At 42.6% G+C, this 6,000-nt stretch overlaps 1 protein-coding gene across 12 annotated transcripts in view; it reads right to left on the reverse strand.

Moving 5' to 3' along the window:
* Window positions 1-5,240, reverse strand: part of si:zfos-588f8.1 — a 254,175-nt gene extending 248,935 nt beyond the window's left edge. For 5 of the 12 annotated variants that reach the window (XM_061883144.1, XM_061883149.1, XM_061883146.1 and 2 more), the window contains exon 1: window positions 4,296-4,686. The gene's annotated coding sequence lies outside the window, so the exon portion shown is untranslated. Of the gene's footprint in view, window positions 1-4,295; window positions 4,688-5,106 lie in introns of those variants that run through there. The other 7 variants (XM_061883143.1, XM_061883139.1, XM_061883148.1 and 4 more) reach the window with 5 other exon arrangements.
* Window positions 5,241-6,000: the final 760 nt, after the last annotated feature.

The following is a 6,000-nucleotide window of genomic DNA, read 5'->3' on the forward strand; positions in this document are numbered from 1 at the left end:
TAAACTTGAATAATTTATACGTGCAGTGGTGAGTGGAGTGTAAGCAAAAAGATGACGAAGTGAGCATGGGTTAGTACGATCGTAGTTGGGTCAATTCAAACTCGATGGATACCAGGGGGAAGTAAGTGGTAGCCGTATCTGCTCGATAACTTCCAGTTCTTGTCTGTGGTTGTCATGAAATGTTTGTTTACTTCAATATTGTTGTTTTGTTTACATAACTAGCCACATGCTGACAATGTAGATCCGAATCTGCTCTATTAACACACCAGGCTGTGCTCTGTTGTAAACAATACATCTCCGTGATTAACTAAAACCGTAAACAGGCACTCGAATAACTTATACGTGCAGTGGTGAGTGGAACTAAGCAAAAAGATGACGACGTGAGCATGAGTTAGTACGTTCGTAGATGGGTCCATCAAACTTGATGGATACCAGAGGGAAGTGGTAGCCGTATCTGGCCGATGACTTCCAGTTCTCGTCCGTGTTTGTCATGAAATGGGTGTTTACTTCAATATCGTTGTTATGTTTACATAACTAGCCAACATGCTAACAATGTAGATCCGAATCTGCTCTATTAACACACCAGGCTGTGTTCTGTTGTAAACAATACATCTCTGTGATTAACTAACACCGTAAACAGGTACTCGAACAACTTATCCGTGCAGTGGTGAAAAAGACGACGACGTGAGTACGAGTTGGTAGGTTCGTAGATCGGTCCATCCAAACTTGATGGATACCAGAGGGGAAGGGGTAACCGTATCTGGCCGATGACTTCCAGTTCTCGTCAGTGTTTGTCGTTAAATGTGTGTTTACTTCCATATCGTTGTTTTGTTTACATAACTAGCCAACATGCTGACAATGTAGATCCGAATCTGCTCTATTAACACACCAGGCTGTGCTCTGTTGTAAACAATACATCTCCGTGATTAACTAAAACCGTAAACAGGTACTCGAACAACTTATCCATGCAGTGGTGAAAAAGACGATGACGTGAGCATGAGTTACTACGTTCGTAGATGGGTCCATCCAAACTCGACATGAAGTGTAGCCGTATCTGGCCCGATGACTTCTAGTTCTCGTCCGTGTTTGCCATGAAATGTGTGTTTACTTCAATATCGTTGTTTTGTTTTCATAACTAGCCAAAATGCTAACTATGTAGATCAGAATCTGCTCTATTAACACACCAGGCTGTGCTCTGTTGTAAACAATACATCTCCGTGATTAAAACACCGTAAACAGGCACTCGAATAACTTATACGTGCAGTGGTGAGTGGAACTAAGCAAAAAGATGACGACGTGAGCATGAGTTAGTACGTTCGTAGATGGATCCATCCAAACTCGATGGATACCAGACGGGAAGTGGTAGCCGTATCTGGCCGATGACTTCCAGTTCTGGTTCGTGTTTGTCATGAAATGTTTGTTTACTTCAATATCGTTGTTTTGTTTACATAACTAGCCAACATGCTGACAATGTAGATCCAAATCTGCACTATTAACACACCAGGCTGTGCTCTGTTGTAAACAATACATCTCCGTGATTAACTAAAACCGTAAACAGGTACTCGAACAACTTATACGTGCAGTGGTGAAAAAGACGATGACGTGAGCACGAGTTAGTACGTTCGTAGATGGGTCCATCCAAACTTGATGGATACCAGAAGGGAAGTGGTGGCCGTATCTGGCCGATGATTTCCAGTTCTTGTCCGTGTTTGTCATGAAATGTTTACTTCAATATCGTTGTTTTGTTTACATAACTAGCCAACATGCTAACAATGTAGATCCGAATCTGCTCTATTAACACACCAGGCTGTGCTCTGTTGTAAACAATACAACTCTGTGATTTACTAAAACAGTAAACTTGAATAATTTATACGTGCAGTGGTGAGTGGAGTGAAGCAAAAAGATGACGAAGTGAGCATGGGTTAGTACGATCGTAGTTGGGTCAATTCAAACTCGATGGATACCAGGGGGAAGTAAGTGGTAGCCGTATCTGCTCGATAACTTCCAGTTCTTGTCTGTGGTTGTCATGAAATGTTTGTTTACTTCAATATTGTTGTTTTGTTTACATAACTAGCCAACATGCTGACAATGTAGATCCGAATCTGCTCTATTAACACACCAGGCTGTGCTCTGTTGTAAACAATACATCTCCGTGATTAACTAAAACCGTAAACAGGCACTCGAATAACTTATACGTGCAGTGGTGAGTGGAACTAAGCAAAAAGATGACGACGTGAGCATGAGTTAGTACGTTCGTAGATGGGTCCATCCAAACTTGATGGATACCAGAGGGGAAGTGGTAGCCGTATCTGGCCGATGACTTCCAGTTCTCGTCCGTGTTTGTCATGAAATGGGTGTTTACTTCAATATCGTTGTTATGTTTACATAACTAGCCAACATGCTAACAATGTAGATCCGAATCTGCTCTATTAACACACCAGGCTGTGTTCTGTTGTAAACAATACATCTCTGTGATTAACTAACACCGTAAACAGGTACTCGAACAACTTATCCGTGCAGTGGTGAAAAAGACGACGACGTGAGTACGAGTTGGTAGGTTCGTAGATCGGTCCATCCAAACTTGATGGATACCAGAGGGGAAGGGGTAACCGTATCTGGCCGATGACTTCCAGTTCTCGTCAGTGTTTGTCGTTAAATGTGTGTTTACTTCCATATCGTTGTTTTGTTTACATAACTAGCCAACATGCTGACAATGTAGATCCGAATCTGCTCTATTAACACACCAGGCTGTGCTCTGTTGTAAACAATACATCTCCGTGATTAACTAAAACCGTAAACAGGTACTCGAACAACTTATCCATGCAGTGGTGAAAAAGACGATGACGTGAGCATGAGTTACTACGTTCGTAGATGGGTCCATCCAAACTCGACATGAAGTGGTAGCCGTATCTGGCCGATGACTTCTAGTTCTCGTCCGTGTTTGCCATGAAATGTGTGTTTACTTCAATATCGTTGTTTTGTTTTCATAACTAGCCAAAATGCTAACTATGTAGATCAGAATCTGCTCTATTAACACACCAGGCTGTGCTCTGTTGTAAACAATACATCTCCGTGATTAACAAACACCGTAAACAGGCACTCGAATAACTTATACGTGCAGTGGTGAGTGGAACTAAGCAAAAAGATGACGACGTGAGCATGAGTTAGTACGTTCGTAGATGGATCCATCCAAACTCGATGGATACCAGACGGGAAGTGGTAGCCGTATCTGGCCGATGACTTCCAGTTCTGGTTCGTGTTTGTCATGAAATGTTTGTTTACTTCAATATCGTTGTTTTGTTTACATAACTAGCCAACATGCTGACAATGTAGATCCAAATCTGCACTATTAACACACCAGGCTGTGCTCTGTTGTAAACAATACATCTCCGTGATTAACTAAAACCGTAAACAGGTACTCGAACAACTTATACGTGCAGTGGTGAAAAAGACGATGACGTGAGCACGAGTTAGTACGTTCGTAGATGGGTCCATCCAAACTTGATGGATACCAGAGGGGATGTGGTAGCCGTATCTGGCCGATAACTTCCAGTTCTCGTCCGTGTTTGTCATGAAATGTTTGTGTACTTCAATATCGTTGTTTTGTTTACAATCTCCTTGGACACAGGAGGGCTTTGAGGCAAACCGCCAAATGATTGTAATCGTATTTAACACTGAAATTGTTCGTATTTTGCCTCATATGTTATGTTTCTAAAATATTTGTTTTCCATTGTGATTTACATTGACTTGGGGCAGTATAGCTTGGTTGGTAAAGGGGCCTTACCAGCAACTTGAGGGTTCCAGGTTCGATCCCTGCTTCTGCCAAACTAGTCACTGCCATTGTGTCCTTGGGCAAGACACTTTACTCACCTGCCCACAGTGCCACTAACACTGGTTTAAATGTAACTCACATGTTGGGTTTCAGTATGTGGAAGAACTATATAAATATAATTCACTTCATTTCACATTAAAAAGGCACAAAGTAAAAAAGTATCAGCGATACAGGCCCTGTATTTACCTGGTATCGGGTCGACCCCGAAATGTGTGGTCGTATCGCCCGCCTATGGCTAGCGTCACCCCTTGATAAATACGGACACGTCTTTGACAAAGTTAGCCAACATCCTTAAACAAGTTACCACTTCTGTGTTCACTTCCCTCTACAACCCCGTCCCCAGCCGCTCAAACATGCAAAAACAAGGCAGACTTTCCACCGTTGGAGAAGACAGAAGTCATAATGTGTCACAGCATGCTCGCAACAATAAAAACCCAGCTTTTAGAATGCACCTTGAACGTACCTTTCTTCGCGGCTAGTCCCATTGTGCTGCGTTCGTGGTCCTCGCCACGATTTTTAACCGACGAATAATAAAAAAAAAAAAACACCAACAACTGGCGAGCAGCGTCCTTTTATCCGTGTCTTCCTCCTTGGTTCTTCGCCTGAGACGAACAAAGATGAGAGCCGGGGACGAAACAAGCGTGAAACCGGCGCGGAAACAAGAATAAATAAAACCAGGCAAAAAATAAACAAAAAAAAAGTACCTTACGCGAACGCCTCGGTTGTACAAAGCTGGAGGGCGTGTTTGAGGGCTAAAGTAGCCGAGTGGACTGCCTTGTGGTCGGCTAAGCAGCGAGCCTGTCGCCACTTCCTTGCTTTTTTTTTTTTTTTGGCTTAATAACAGCGGCAGGCAGAAGGCGAAGCTGTGAGAGGGGGGGAGAAAAGTTGAGGGGAAAAAAAAAAAAAGACAACGTTCAACGAGGGCGCGCTGTTGCGTTCAATGGCATGGCTCGGCGTAACAGCGCCCTCTGCAGGATCGCAGCGGTGGTACGTAAAGCAACGCTCTGGCACGACTGCGCCCCCCTCAGGATTATACATGCAAGTGACGTCTGTTCAATTTGACTCAATTAGCAGTCTGGATTATAAACATTCATCCATCCATTTCTACCGCCTGTCCCTCTTGGATGGGTTGGGGTTGGAGACTGGACCAGCTGCACTGAGGTCAATTTAGTTTTGCCATCTTCTTTTCAGACAAATTTGTATGGAAATTGGCTCCCACCACTGAAAAAACTAAACAAGAAACTGTCAGTAAAACAAATCCATCCATTTTCTACCTCTTATTCCCTTTGGGGTCGCTGGTGCCTTTCCCAGCTACAATCCGGCGGAAGGCGGGGTTACACCCTGGACAAGTCGCCACCTCATGGAAGGTCTAACCCAGATAGACAGACAACATTCAAACACTAGGGACCATTTAGTGTTGCCAATCAACCTATCCCCAGGTGCATGTCTTTGGAAGTGGGAGGAAGCCGGAGTACCCGGAGGGAACCCACGCATTCACGGGGAGAACATGCAAACTCCACACAGAAGGATCCCGAGCCCGGGATTAAACCCAGGACTACTCAGGACCTTGGTATTGTGAGGCAGACGCACTAACACCTCTGCCACCGTGAAGCCCGTAAAACAAAGTGTGAACTGAGAAATTCGACATTGTGTGATAGAAATTCATAATTATGACTTTTATCTTATAATTTCTATTTTTTAATCTCATAATTACTATATCTTATAATTTTTACTTTTTATGTCCTAATCATGATTTCTCTCATTATTATGATTTGCATGATACAAGTCATGACTATGAGATGAATCATAACAATGAGATACAAGTTCTAGGGGTGTGGGAAAAAAATCGATTCGAATACGAATCGCGATTCTCACGTTGTGCGATTCAAAATCGATTCTCTTTTTTTGTTTTTAATCTATTTTTTTTAATCAATCCAACAAACCACGACACAGCAATACCAAAACAATGCAATCCAAAACCAAACCTGACCCAGCAACACTCAGAACTGCAATAAACAGAGCAATTGAGAGGAGATGCAAACATGAATATTATCAACAACAGTATCAATATTAGTTATAATTTCAGCATAGCAGTGATTAAAAATCCCTCATTGACATTATCATTAGACATTTATAAAACATTTTAAAAAAGAACAATAGTGTCACAG

The sequence above is a fragment of the Nerophis ophidion genome, linkage group LG22 (assembly GCF_033978795.1).
Source record: "Nerophis ophidion isolate RoL-2023_Sa linkage group LG22, RoL_Noph_v1.0, whole genome shotgun sequence".
Taxonomy (NCBI): Eukaryota; Metazoa; Chordata; class Actinopteri; order Syngnathiformes; family Syngnathidae; genus Nerophis; species Nerophis ophidion.